Here is a 14,274-nt window from a genome sequence, read left to right as displayed (position 1 = left end):
CCCAGGTGCAGGACCCTGCCCTTGCCCTGGTTGAACCTCATCAGGTTCCTCTCTGCCCAACTCTCCAGCCTGTCCAGGTCACGCTGAATGGCAGCACAGCCTGCCGGTGTGTCCACCACTCCTCCCAATTTGGTGTCATCAGCAAACTTGCTGAGGGTACATTCTAACTCTTCATCCAGGTCGTTGATGAAGAAGTTAAACAAGGCTGGGCCCAGTACTGACCCCTGGGGCACACCACTCATTACCAGTCTCCAAACAGACTCCGCGCCGCTGATGCCAACCTTCTGAGCTCTGCCACTCAGCCGGTTCTCAACCCACCCCACCAACCACTTGAGCGATGTTCTGCTGTGATAGCTGTAAGCCTTGAAATGCACGTTGACAAATCACCAAACCAAACCTCAGAGTATCGACATCCTGCTGAGCAAACGAGCACGAATCCTTCCTGCTTCGTGCTGGACCAGCATGACCAAATGAGAAAAGAAACTGATCCACAACGCGGAGGAAAACTACGACCTTCATTCTCACGACCCCCAGAGGGACCAGGATGACCCCCTCGCAACAGTACGTGCAGCTGCAAAAAAAATATACCAGGATGTGCCACATAGAGCCCGGAACCACTAAACTATAAAGAGAGACTCTGCTGGGGGGTGGGGTGCGGACCGTTGGCGGAGCAGGAGGCTCCCCGGCCGCCCAGCGCTGTTTTGCCTGCTTCATCGCTTGCTTAAATAAATTCTATTGCTAATAAGTTCACAACTGATTAATTAACAATTGGCTGCTCAATTTGAATTCGTCACGGGAGGCCAGCTTCTGTAACAGGTATAAATGTTTTGCAATTTATTTTTTTGAATATTACAAACTGTGTTCTAGCGTTTGCTGCTGAGCCGGTCTTTAAGCGAGGGCAAGGGCCGGAACGTCACGCAGGGGCTGATGCAGCTCAGGTCACTGAAGCTGCTGCCGCGAAAGAACATCGCAAAATTCCATAAAAATATTGCCAGGTATGTTTTCAGCTTGTTTCATTCCTGACTATCGCAATCGTTACTTCATTTCAAATTTTCAGTCTTTTTTTCTTTTTCTTTTAATTCTAAAGCCGTATCTGCTCAAAGGCTCAGGGCTTTTAATTTGGCTGCTGTATGTAACACATCAAATACTTTTTTTTGTGCAACTGGGTTACATCTCTACAGCTGCCGAACGGGAGCTGTGAAGAAACAGGCGGGGCAGACGCTGTACACGCTGTATCGTCTCATCGCATCTTTTTTAACCTGTCTCTTAAAACCTCGTCTGAGCTCTGCGTAACCTCCCGCTCGGGGCCGTGCGCGTGCCGCAGGGACGAGTGCCAGCTCTGGCGACACCTCCCTGCCCCTCGCTGGAATCCGGCGCCGGCAACGGGAGCCAGACCCAGGGCGTGGGTGCCCCGGGCTGGGGGGGGGAGTGGGAGTGGGGTCCCAGTGCCGCTGCTGGGGCCGGTGGGCTCCCCGTGCAGCTGTGGGAGCAACTGGGGGTCTTTAGCTTCCAGCCACTGCGGCAGGGACGGTCTGGGTCCCCAAAACCAGCTGCTGGGGGGGACTGGCGTGAGTGAGGGGCTCTGTGCCTGGGGCAAGGGGGCGAGGGTCCGTGTCCCCCCGAGGCAGCGGGGCGGGGGGTGCGGGGGGACTCACCGGGGAATCGGTACCCGGGCTGGGGTACCGGTCGGGCAGGGTCTGTGCCGGCAGCAGCCGCGTCCCCCGCCCTGGGCAGAGACCGCGGCTCCCGGGGGTCCCGGGCCGGCTCTGCTGGAGGCGGTGGCAGCTCCCGACAGCCCGCGGCGTCCCGCTCTGCAGAGCTATAAATTATCTGTCTGCATTGCTGTCATGGCTGCCACAAAGTCACGATTTCATTGCCTGTGGCAGGATACAGGGCAGCAGCACCTTCTGTTCGCTGCCCTGCTGTGCGCTGAGCGGGCGTAACGGGGGAGCACACAGCTGAGATCAGGCCGTGCCAACATCTGCCTTTCTTTGCAGAGCATTCGGAAACCTCGAGGTGCCCTAAAAGTTCGTATAAATAACAAAACAACTCTAAATATCCTATTATTTATGGAAAGTTTTTGATTGTTGCCTGACAGCTCCTTCCAACACCGACATGTCAACAAGAATCTGTATGGCTTTGTTGCCCCCCACCCTCTGTTCCCTCTCTGAGAGCAGAAACGGGTGCAGGGAGGGAGGGTTCGCACAACCCCCCAGCTCTGCCCGGCTGCCCGGGCACCAGCGCAGCTCCTGCCGGGCAGGGCCGTCTCCTCCGCAGCACCGGCCCCGCTCCCTCCCCGGCCGCCATGCTGGATGAGACCCCTACGGGATCGTCCCTGGGCATCAGCGGGGAGCAGGACGGCGCGGGCAGAGCCGCAGCACACAGCCCTCGGCACCAGCTCCGTCCCGCTGGCAGGGCCAGGTGCCATCGAGGTGGCGGGGACGGCTGCGGGCCGTGACACTGGGTCTGAGAGCAGCCCCGGCTCGGGGATGGCCGCCATTCCTGCTCTCCACACACTCCTTTCTTCGCCCTGCCTGAACATCACCCCTGGTCACTGGTCTGAGTTGCACAGACTGGTCCCAGCCCCCCGCAGACCACCTCTCCTGTAGCTGACCCCCCGGGGAGGCACTGCTGGAGGAGTTTGGCTGTCGCTGCCACCGAGCGCAAGCGCGAGGAGGGGCCCGAGGACGGGCACGTCCGCCCAAGCGTGGTCACTGGCTCGCCGGCTCTGAGAATGGGCTCGAAGTCGCTTCTCCGCAGGGACAGTGAACACAGGACGGCAGCTGCTCCGACAGACTCCTCCTCGGCTGTTCTGGAGGCAGAACGAGACTTGCTGGCGGGGACGGCGCTGGCACCCACACGCACAGAGCAGGAGAGATGAGCAGCCCGTGCACCCCCCCACTGTCGCACCCCAGGAGATCCCGCTCAGCGTGGTCCAGCTGCGGCTCCGCAGCCCCTCTGCCAGGCAGGGGCTGGGCTGGGACAGACCCAGACCACCAGCAGCACCAGCAGACACCTTCGGCTGTCGGGTTGGCGGGCACTCCGAGCCCAGGAGCCCCTCCTTTCCGTCCCCTGTCCCCCCCAGCTGCTGCACCTCGCACTTGGGGACTCTGCAAACGTAACAAAAAGCTTGTTACTGTGCGCGTGATCAAGCGTCAGACCTGGCTGCCCGGAGAGGCTGCAGCTTCTCAGTCCCTGCGGGTACTCAAGACCCGATGGGACACGACCGAGGCAAGCTGCTCCCGCCGACCCAGCTCGAGCAGGCAGTTGGGTCCTTCCCAGCCCAGCTATTCTGCCATTCTCTGCTTCCACGAATCCTCGCCCCAGCGCCGTCAGGGATGCTCGCCTCGTCCGCGTGGTTACAGGCACAAACTGCTGTGCATTCACGGCGAAGTCCCCTCGCGTCAGAACCGATCCGTGATCCCGTCACTACACACGCACAGGAACAGCCAGGTGGGAGGAGGAAGGACCTGGACGGGTATTTTCAGGGATTTCCTGGGAGGCCAAGGGAGTTCAAAGCAGAGGACGTCTCCGCAGGTCAGGGTGCTCCTGCTTTGCCACTGCGATGTTGTTGTTGCTCGTGGACTGAAAACCAGACCCGGAAAGATTTCATGGCTGGCATCCCTAGGGATCGTCTGGCACCAGGAGAGTCCAGAGGCTGGCACCGGCTACGGGAGGGGAGGAAAACCTCACAACCTGAGGAGATCCCCGAGCCAGGCCCCCTTTGCAAAACCAGAAGCAGTTCTCCGGCATAAAAGCAAGACAAACAAAAGAGACAGAAGCAAGCTCCTCTGAAGCTGTCAAATCAGAACTATCAAAATCTTCATCCATGGGCCCTGGGAACAGGAAAAACACCCGCCCTGACATACAGAGCTCCCAGAAACTTCAAGCAGGAGGGCCTACACTCCTCTGTCTGCACCCTCAGCACCGTTCTTCTGCATCCCTGCCCTAAGTCCCTCTGCCCGCCTCGCGCCCTAACGGGGATCCGGACAGGACCCCTTCGAGCTGCCGTCGCGCCCGAGCAGAACTCAGTCCCCAGCAGCATCTCCCGCCCTCGTCACGACAGTCAGCCACGACTGCAGCCACGTCCCGACCAGAGACGCTGGTAACCCCTTTCTGGCATTAAAGGGAATATCCATAAATGCTACAAACATCCCCTCAGCCCTGCCTCACTTTTAGTGTTCAGCCTGTCTCTGTGAGAGCACCATGAGGCCAGGGACCTCGTCCTGCTCCAGAAATGTGCAATTTATTCTACCTCGGCTTTTTCTCTTTCAGACAGCCAGCTTCTGCTGCGTCCCTTCATTAATCCAGATCTGATCAACCTTTGGAGAGAAGCAGAGAAGAAGAACTCTTAAATCCGCCTGGCACTGACCACTGCCTGACACCCCAGCACACTGCACGACCGGGCACCAGTAGCACCTCTGCTTCACCCCCTCCCACTCCCGAGCGCCTGCCAGAGCCCCCCTCGCTGTCCTCCCCACTCCCCAGCTGCTGTTCTCCCTGCCCGGGAGCTGGCACGGGGCGGGGAGCGGGGAGGTTAATGGGCTGAGCTGGTCTGAGGATTTCTGCTCCCCTGAGGACCCTTCATCGAGGCCATTCGTCTCTGTCCAAAGCACGCAAGCCCCAGCCAGCTCACCCTTCGCCCAGGTCACTGACACTCAGCCGGGCTTCAGGCAGTGGAAACCAGCAGGGCGCCCGTCTTTGCTGATTCTTCAGCCAAAGCAGCGCAGCGCAAGACCTCGCGGACTTGGGAAAAGTCCATCAGCAGCCCCACGAACGACTCTGGTCTGACAGAGCCCGCCCTTCCTTCAGAAGAAGGACCTTGGTACCAGAACCCTTCTTCCGCTGAGAGGAGGCACGACCCACCCATGCGCGCAGCGCGAAGATCTCCCGGTGTCGGAGAGGTGGAGTCTGCTCCATTCTGGCTGGGGACAGGACAACCACTGAAGTCCAACCTCAGGTCTTCCACCACCAAACAGCAATGTCGTTCAACCTCTCAACAGCCTTAAGAAAGAGGTAAATCTTGGAGCGGCAATTCTAGAAACGGGATACGACCCTCCAGGCAAGATGCTAACATGGCCAGGAGTTGACTGGACGTGGCTGGACCAAAGCAATGGCACAGTTAGAGCTACCAGCGAACTTCTTCAGGCGTTGAGTGAGAATCCACCCGCTCTGCCCCACAAGGCTCACCTGGAAGCCACCCCAGGGGTGTAGGACCCAGGGAAAGGGAAGAAGGTGCCTGGAGGGACACACTTTTACGCTCCCCTCTTTGTCTGCGGGTGGGCAGGCAGGGAGCATGGGATGTGCAGGGACCCACGGCAGCCTCTCCCCGTCCCCGCCGGCAGCAGCTGCCCAGCCCCAGCCCAGACCTCACCAAGGGCTGCCCCGAGGAGCCCCGGGTCCCTCACCCCATGATCTCCAGCGGGCAGGTGGGTTGCTTCAGCCCCTCGCACAGCAGCTGAAGTCCGGGGTCTCCAATGTCACCATCACCCAGGTCCAGCTCCTGCAGACTGGGGCTGAGCGCAGCAGCCAGGTCCCCGCAGCCAGCGCTGGTCAGCTGGAATATCGCAGCCTGCAGGGGAGACACACCAAAGGGACCATCAAAACATGACTCAAGGCCCTCACTGTCACCAGGACAGACGTCACCACCCAGCAGGCTCTCAATGGGCCGATGCCAGCATGCCACAGCCAGAAACCCTGCCCACACTCATGGGATCCAGTGCTTGGCCACGAGCTCGGTGCTGGAGCCACCGCTTGCTCCAAGCTCATCCTTCGGCGTCCTCCGGGCCCGCTTCTCCCCAGAAGGCAACAAAAGGCTCTTCTCAGCAGAGCAGAATGGAAGGACGTTGAGGTGCTGGAGCGTGCCCAGAGCAAGGCCATGAGGCTGGAGAAGGGTCTAGAACACACGTCTTATGAGGAGCGGCTGAGGGAGCTGGGGTTGTTCCGTCTGCAGAAAAGGAGGCTGAGGGGGATTTATCGCTCTCTACCGCTGCCTGAACACAGGCTGTAGTGAGCTGGGGGTCGGTCTCTTCTCCCCAGTGACAGGCAATAGGAGGAGAGGCAATGGCCTCAAGTCGCACCAGGGGACGTTTAGATTGGACATTAGGAAAAACGTCTTCACTGAAGAGTGGTCGAGCAGCGGAACCGGCTGCCCAGGGCAGTGGTGGAGTCACCATCCCTGGAGGGGTTCAAAAAACGTGTGGACGTGGCACTTCAGGACATGGTTGAGCAGGCATGGTGGGGTTGGGTTGACGGTTGGACTTGATGACCTTCGAGGTCTTTTCCAACCTTAAAGATTCTGTGATTCTATGAACAGTTTTCTCACCCGAGTGTCTTCAACTTGCTCCTCGGATTCCCTACAGCTTGACGGAGCAGGGACAGAGGTGATGGCTGTGACTGCTCTGCCTGGGCTGGCTGCCTGGAAGAGGGACCGAGGAGATGCTCTGCATGAGAGGTGGCACGCCGGATCCGTCACTAGTTGACAGACATCAGGACAGCACGTCAAGGAGCATCACTCGCCCGGGATGGTGTGCACTCCCACTTCGTTGCAGGTCATCTGAAAACCAGACGTGGCTCACGCCCTGCAGCGCTGGCTCAGACGTTCAAGGCATCGAGAGTCCTCACCAACGCGGCGTGCGGCGCGCAGCGACCGTTCACCCGACTTCTGCACAGCTTCTGGCGCAACACGTGGCTCTCACCGAGGCCCGACGCGTGCTGCTGTTGTACTGAGGAATAAGAAGGGGAATCAAAATGTGACATGATCATCGAAACAGCTGGGCTATTGCTGCTGTAGGTAATTTTGTAAAGCCCTACCCTTACTATAATTAAGTTTCGTAATCTTGTAAGTTCAAAATTCACCACAGAAACTAAGAAACAGGATTGTGAAGAACGTGTTACTGTTTCATGGAAGGATGAAGCTGTCCAAAGCAGAACCCCAGAGCGACAAATCGTAAGCGTAGCTAACGAGCTGTGAAAAGCTGCGGGCAATGCCAAAAGGAACAGGGACCTCGGGGAAAGCCAACTGCGGCACGGGGAGATCGCAGCCACCGACTCACGGACCACCTGCCCCAGTTCGACCCCGCACTCCAAGGATGAAGAAACTCAGCACGCCTACTAATATACACGCTGCGCAAAGAGACTCAAACCACTCGGTTAACAGAATCACAGGGCACGTGTGTTAGGAAGAGGACTATGGCAATGCGAAGAGCATCAATGGCTGTCGGCTTGTGAACGAGGGCTGCTGCCTCAGGACAGACACCCGTATCTGCACAGACACGCAGCCAAACCCCTCTGCTCGGAGTGCACATTGGCGTCATGCACACCGGGCAAACCAACCCCAAGTTTGGGACACCACTGGGAGCAGCACCGCTAGGTCCAAGTGCGAGCAGCACGCTCAGAGGGCACGCTGGGCACCCACTGGGGTGCAGCAGCACTCCCACCATTGGCTGGGTAACTCTTGCCCTCTCGGACACGCAGCCAGAGAATCTGCAACATTCTGGAGAACACAGAATCACAGAAGAGTAGGGGTTGGAAGGGACCTCTGTGGGTCATCTAGTCCAACCCTCCTGCCGAAGCAGGGTCACCTACAGCAGGCTGTAGAGGACCTTGTCCAGGCGGGGCTGGAATATCTCCAGAGAAGGAGACTCCACAGCCTCCCTGGGCAGCCTGGGCCAGTGCTCTGTCACCCCCAGAGGGAAGAAGTTCTTCCTCGGGTTCAGCTGGAGCTTCCTCTGCTCCAGTTTGTGCCCGTTGCCCCTTGTCCTGCCGCTGGGCACCACTGCAAAGAGTCTGGCCCCGTCCTCCTGACCCCCACCCTGCAGATATTTAGAGGCCTCCCCCACCCACAGCAACGTCCGCACCTCGGCGCTAGCCCACGCGCCCAGCAAGCGGACTGCGGCACCAGGTTCCTCAAACCAACCCCCCGGGCAGACGCTGCGCGCCTTCAAAGTCCATGCGCCACCCTCGACGCCTGAACTTCTCACCCACAGTGAGATCCCTCAGCACTTCCACGAGGAATCCCAGAGCTTCGCCTCCCGCGCCACGGGGCGATGCTGCAAACGCCCCGGGAAAAGGGGCCGGGATTCACGCCGCAACGCCGGCCTGAGACCGCAGCGCTGCCCGGAGCCACTGCCGCAGCCACGAGGCGGACGGGCCAAGCACGGCAGGGACCCAGCCGGGCAGAGCTCAGCCCTGTCCCCTCGCCCCAGGGCTCGGCCAGCACCACCCTGAGCTCCAGCCCCGGCGTTGTACTGAGGAATAAAAAGGGGAATCAAAATGTGACATGATCATCGAAACAGCTGGGCTATTGCTGCTGTAGGTAGTTTTGTAAAGCCCTACCCTTAGCATAGCTACAGTTTCGTAATCTTGTAAGTTCAAAATTCACCACAGAAACTAAGAAACAGGATTGTGAAGAACGTGTTACTGTTTCATGGAAGGATGAAGCTGTCCAAAGCAGAACCCCAGCGTGACGAATCGTAAGCGTAGCTAATGAGCTGTGAAAAGCTGCGGGGAATGCCAAAAGGAACAGGGACCTCGGGGAAAGCCAACTGCGGCACGGGGAGATCGCGGCCACCGACTCACGGACCACCTGCCCCTGTTCGACCCCGCACTCCAAGGATGAACGTAAAAGTGCCTGTATTGGGCGCAATCAGCAGGGTTTTGGTAGCAGGGACCCGCAGGGATGACACTTTGGAGGTGGCTGCGGGCTGCCCCGCGCCAGGCACAGAGCGGGGCCGAGACTACGACGTACGGCCTCACGCTCCAGTCTGGACGCGGGAGCTGCTTCAGGGTTTTCCTACAAGGAGACAAGACCTGCCCACCCCCTGCGCCTGCTGCCGGCCCACCACGTACCGGGGCACGAGTGACCTCAGAAGCACTTACCACCATCCACGGGCTGAGAGCCACAGAATCATGGGTTGGGTTGGGAGGGACCTTCGGGGATCACCCAGTCAGAACATCCTGCTGAGACGGGCAGAGACATCTTCCACGAGACGAGGCTACTCAAAGCCCCTGTCCAACCTGACCTGGAACGTTGCCAGGGATGGGACCTGCACAGCTTCTCTGGGCAACCTGTTCCACTGTCCCACCACCCTCCTCAGAAAAAAATGCCTTCCTTAGATCTGATCTACATCTACCCTCTTTCAGTTTAAAACTGCTATCCCTTGTCCTGTCACAACAGGCCCTGCTGAAAAGCCTGTCCCCAGCTTTCCTACAGCCCCCCTTTAAGTACTGGCGGCCACAACAAGGTCTCCCTCTCTCCAGTATCGCCAGTGTCCCTCGTACTGAGGCACGGGTTCTTCTTAGGCACATCAGAATTTGCTCTCCTTCCCTTCAGCGAGCGACTTGCGACGGGGAATGAAGGGCTCAGGCTTAAAGGCAGCCCAAGACAGGGTAGAGGCACTTGAAGAGCAGAATGGGAAGAATTTTAACCCAAGGTTTTCCCTGTCTTTTCCCACTCGTGTCTGCAAGCAGCACCCGCCAGCTGTTGCAAATCCCTGCTGAACGGCCCCGTGCGGAAAGCCGCCAGCGAGCGGCTGCTTGCTCACGGAACGGGGGAACCTGGGAGCGCAGGTCTCCGCCAAGACCCCCAGGAAAGGCAGCGTGTAGCAGAGGTTTCTGGGCAGAAACACTGGCAGGCTGTGACAACTGGGAAATGCCTCCATTTGCAGAGGTCGGGGAGCATTCACGGGGTGGCAATGCCGGCAGCACAGCTCTGCTTCACCCTCCGTGATTCCGGGCGGGCTCCCGAGGGGTCCGAGAGCTGCCTGGGGGCTCTGCCGCGCCGCTGTGCCCAGACTGACGCTCACGTCCAGCTCCAGCCCCAGCCCTGGAACGTCAGGTGAGGGCTCGGGGCATCTGGAGAGCAGGAATGGCGGCCATCCCCGAGCTGGGGCTGCTCTCAGCCCCGGTGTCACGGCCCGCAGCCGTCCCCGCCACCTCGATGGCACCTGGCCCTGCCAGCGGGACGGAGCTGGTGCCGAGGGCTGTGTGCTGCGGCTCTGCCCGCGCCGTCCCGCTCCCCGCTGATGCCCAGGGACGATCCCGTAGGGGTCTCATCCACCATGGCAGCCGCGGAGGGAGCGGGGCCGGTGCTGCGGAGGAGACGGCCCTGCCCGGCGGGAGCTGCGCTGGTGCCCGAGCACCCGGGCAGAGCTGGGGGGTTGTGCGAACACTCCGTCCCTGCACCCGTTTCTGCTCTCAGAGAGGGAACAGAGGGTGGGGGGCAACAAAGCCATACAGATTCTTGTTGACATGTCGGTGTTGGAAGGAGCTGTCAGGCAAAAATCAAAAACTTTCCATAAATAATAGGATATTTAGAGTTGTTTTGTTATTTATACGAACTTTTAGGGCACCTCGAGGTTTCCGAATGCTCTGCAAAGAAAGGCAGATGTTGGCACGGCCTGATCTCAGCTGTGTGCTCACCCGTTACGCCCGCTCAGCGCACAGCAGGGCAGCGAACAGAAGGTGCTGCTGCCCTGTATCCTGCCACAGGCAACGAAATCGTGTCTTTGTGGCAGCCATGACAGCAATGCAGACAGATAATTTATAGCTCTGCAGAGCGGGACGCCGCGGGCTGTCGGGAGCTGCCACCGCCTCCAGCAGAGCCGGCCCGGGACCCCCGGGAGCCGCGGTCTCTGCCCAGGGCGGGGGACGCGGCTGCTGCCGGCACAGACCCTGCCCGACCGGTACCCCAGCCCGGGTACCGATTCCCCGGTGAGTCCCCCCGCACCCCCCGCCCCGCTGCCTCGGGGGGACGCGGACCCTCGCCCCCTTGCCCCAGGCACAGAGCCCCTCACTCACGCCAGTCCCCCCCAGCAGCTGGTTTTGGGGACCCAGGCCATCCCTGCCGCAGTGGCTGGAAGCTAAAGACCCCCAGTTGCTCCCACAGCTGCACGGGGAGCCCACCGGCCCCAGCAGCGGCACTGGGACCCCACTCCCACTCCCCCTCCCAGCCCGGGGCACCCACGCCCTGGGTCTGGCTCCCGTTGCCGGCGCCGGATTCCAGCGAGGGGCAGGGAGGTGTCGCCAGAGCTGGCACTCGTCCCTGCGGCACGCGCACGGCCCCGAGCGGGAGGTTACGCAGAGCTCAGACGAGGTTTTAAGAGACAGGTTAAAAAAGATGCGATGAGACGATACAGCGTGTGCAGCGTCTGCCCCGCCTGTTTCTTCACAGCTCCCGTTCGGCAGCTGTAGAGATGTAACCCAGTTGCACAAAAAAAAGTATTTGATGTGTTTACATACAGCAGCCAAATTAAAAGCCCTGAGCCTTTGAGCAGATACGGCTTTAGAATTAAAAGAAAAAGAAAAAAAGACTGAAAATTTGAAAAGAAGTAACGATTGCGATAGTCAGGAATGAAACAAGCTGAAAACATACCTGGCAATATTTTTATGGAATTTTGCGATGTTCTTTCGCGGCAGCAGCTTCAGTGACCTGCGCTGCATCAGCCCCTGCGTGACGTTCCGGCCCTTGCCCTCGCTGAAACACCGGCTCAGCAGCAAACGCTAGAACACAGTTTGTAATATTCAAAAAAATAAATTGCAAAACATTTATACCTGTTACAGAAGCTCGCGTCCCGTGACGAAGTCAAATTGAGCAGCCAATTGTTAATTAATCAGTTGTGAACTTATTAGCAATAGAATTTATTTAAGCAAGCGATGAAGCAGGCAAAACAGCGCTGGGCGGCCGGGGAGCCTCCTGCTCCGCCAACGGTCCGCACCCCACCCCCCAGCAGAGTCTCTCTTTATAGTTTAGTGGTTCCGGGCTCTATGTGGCACATCCTGGTATATTTTTTTTGCAGCTGCACGTACTGTTGCGAGGGGGTCATCCTGGTCCCTCTGGGGGTCGTGAGAATGAAGGTCGTAGTTTTCCTCCGCGTTGTGGATCAGTTTCTTTTCTCATTTGGTCATGCTGGTCCAGCACGAAGCAGGAAGGATTCGTGCTCATTTGCTCAGCAGGATGTCGATACTCTGAGGTTTGGTTTGGTGATTTGTCAACGTGCATTTCAAGGCTTACAGCTATCTCAGCAGAACATCGCTCAAGTGGTCGGTGGGGTGGGTTGAGAACTGGCTGAGTGGCAGAGCTCAGAGGGTTGGCATCAGCGGCGCGGAGTCTGGTTGGAGGCCGGTAACCAGTGGTGTGCCCCAGGGGTCAGTACTGGGCCCAGTCTTGCTTAACTTCTTCATCAACAACCTGGATGAAGAGTTAGAGTGTACCCTCAGCAAGTTTGCTGATGACACCAAACTGGGAGGAATGGTGGATACACCAGCAGGCTGTGCTGCCATCCAGCGTGACCTGGACAGGCTGGAGAGTTGGGCAGAGAGGAACCTGATGAGGTTCAACCAGGGCAAGGGCAGGGTCCAGCCCCTGGGGAGGAACAACCCCAGGCACCAGTACAGGCTTGGGGCAGACCTACTGGAGAGCAGCTCTGTGGAGAGGGACTGGGAGTGCTGGGGGACGACAGGGTGACCATGAGCCAGCAGCGTGCCCTGGGTGCCAAGAAGGCCAATGGGAGGATCCTGGGGTGCATCAGGAGGAGTGTGGGCAGCAGGTCCAGGGAGGTTCTCCTCTCCCTCTGCTCTGCCCTTGTGAGGCCCCATCTGCAGTGCTGTGTCCAGTGCTGGGCTCCCCAGGTCAAGAAAGATGAGGAGCTACTGGAGAGAGTCCAGCGCAGGGCTACGAGGATGAGGAGGGGACTGGAGCATCTCTCCTGCGAGGAGAGGCTGAGGGAGCTGGGCTTGTTCAGCCTGGAGAAGAGAAGGCTGCGAGGGGACCTTAGAAATGCCTCTAAATATCTGCAGGGTGGGGGTCAGGAGGATGGGGCCAAGCTCTTTCCAGTGGTGCCCAGCGACAGCACTAGGGGCAACGGGCACAAACTGAAGCAGAGGAAGCTCCAGCTGAACCCGAGGAAGAACTTCTTCCCTCTGAGGGTGACGGAGCCCTGGCCCAGGCTGCCCAGGGAGGTTGTGGAGTCTCCTTCCAAACCCGCCTGGACAAGGTCCTCTACAACCTACTGCAGGTGACCCTGCTTCGGCAGGGGGTTGGGCTGGGTGACCCACAGAGGGCCCTTCCAACCCCGACCATTCTGTGATTCTGCGGCTCAGCAGCAAACGCTGGAACACAGTTTGTAATATTAAAAAAAGAATAAATAGCAAAACATTTATAGCTGCTACTAAAAAAACCACACTTCAGCCCAGGTTAGCATTGCTGACTTTAAGGAATGAAACCCGTTTTGTGACGGGATGTTCTTACCGCGTTGACGAGCTAATTTGTGGCTGTCGGTAACCAGCGCCAGGCACCGCGGCGGTCGGGGCAGAAGGGAGGGTTCGAGTCCGACACGTCCAGGGACTGCGCGGTTCATCGCATCACCCCCCCCCACCAGGGCGGGAGGCGCGGCTGCTGCCGGCACAGACCCTGCCCCACCGGTACCGCAGCCCGCGCCCAGCGCCGTTCCGCGCTGAGAGCCATCCAGCGCCGCCGCCTCCCGCCTCGCCGCGCCAGCCAGGACCCCTCCCGCCAGGACCCCGCCGGAGCTGCACGCGCCGCTCGCCTGACCCGCGCCGGCGCTCCGAGGCGGCGCCGTACGCAGGCGGTGGCAATGGGCACCCCGCGGCACGCAGGCGGTGAACGGGCACCCCGCGGCACGGAAGGACCCCGCGAAGGGAGGCAGCGCCCGTGAGGGGAGCCGGGCCGGGGGCTGCGCGGCGGGAGCAGGGCCCTCGCTCCCCGGCGGACGGGCGCGGGGTGGAGCCGGCAGCGCCGGGAATCGCCCGCCGGGGGCCCCCCCAGACCCAAAGCGCCGTGTGTGCCCGGTGCGTCCCCCAGCTTCCTCTTGTTGAGGACAGGGTGGGAGGCCACTGGAGCCAATCCTGAGGGGAGAAGAGGGTAAAGGCATTTGTGGGGCACAGAGAAAGGCAGAGGGAGGGCTCTGGGTGTCAGCCGAGGGCAGACGGAGAGCTGTGGGCTGCACCAAACGGCACCTGTAGAGCTGCAAGCCACACCAGAGGGCAAACAGAGCGGCCTGGAAAGCACAAAAGCAGAAATGAAGGCCCTTGGGAGGCACCAAAATACCCTTTTGCAGCTGCTCGATTCTCCCGAAAGGCCCACGCCAGTCCTTAGGGCACATGGAAAGGCAAAGACACATGCCTCATCTACCCATGGCACTGCTCGCACAGAGGCACAGAGACTGGGGCTGCTTGCTTGTCTTGCCACCTCAAACTTCAAACGTAGCTTAGGGGGAATGAGGGGGGGTCCCTGCCAGGCTCCCTCCAGCAGCC

At 59.6% G+C, this 14,274-nt stretch overlaps 1 long non-coding RNA gene across 6 annotated transcripts; it reads right to left on the bottom strand.

Annotated features, from left to right (window-relative positions):
• Positions 1–956: 956 nt before the first annotated feature.
• Positions 957–13,528, bottom strand: LOC142365335 (uncharacterized). Of its 6 annotated transcripts, none has more exons than XR_012766421.1 (7): positions 13,250–13,528; positions 11,375–12,190; positions 6,326–6,725; positions 5,409–5,572; positions 4,637–5,004; positions 2,911–4,322; positions 957–2,833 (listed from the first exon to the last, which is right to left on the bottom strand). It is a non-coding gene; the product is annotated as an uncharacterized LOC142365335 (long non-coding RNA). The 6 variants fall into 6 exon arrangements; XR_012766424.1 differs by having other exon boundaries at positions 957–4,322; positions 4,637–4,787; positions 4,867–5,004; XR_012766423.1 differs by having other exon boundaries at positions 958–3,668; positions 4,256–4,322.
• Between the last annotated feature and the right edge of the window lie 746 nt (positions 13,529–14,274).

This window comes from Opisthocomus hoazin, chromosome 36, assembly GCF_030867145.1.
Source record: "Opisthocomus hoazin isolate bOpiHoa1 chromosome 36, bOpiHoa1.hap1, whole genome shotgun sequence".
Classification (NCBI taxonomy): domain Eukaryota; kingdom Metazoa; phylum Chordata; class Aves; order Opisthocomiformes; family Opisthocomidae; genus Opisthocomus; species Opisthocomus hoazin.
This window is presented reverse-complemented; position numbering and strand designations above follow the sequence as displayed.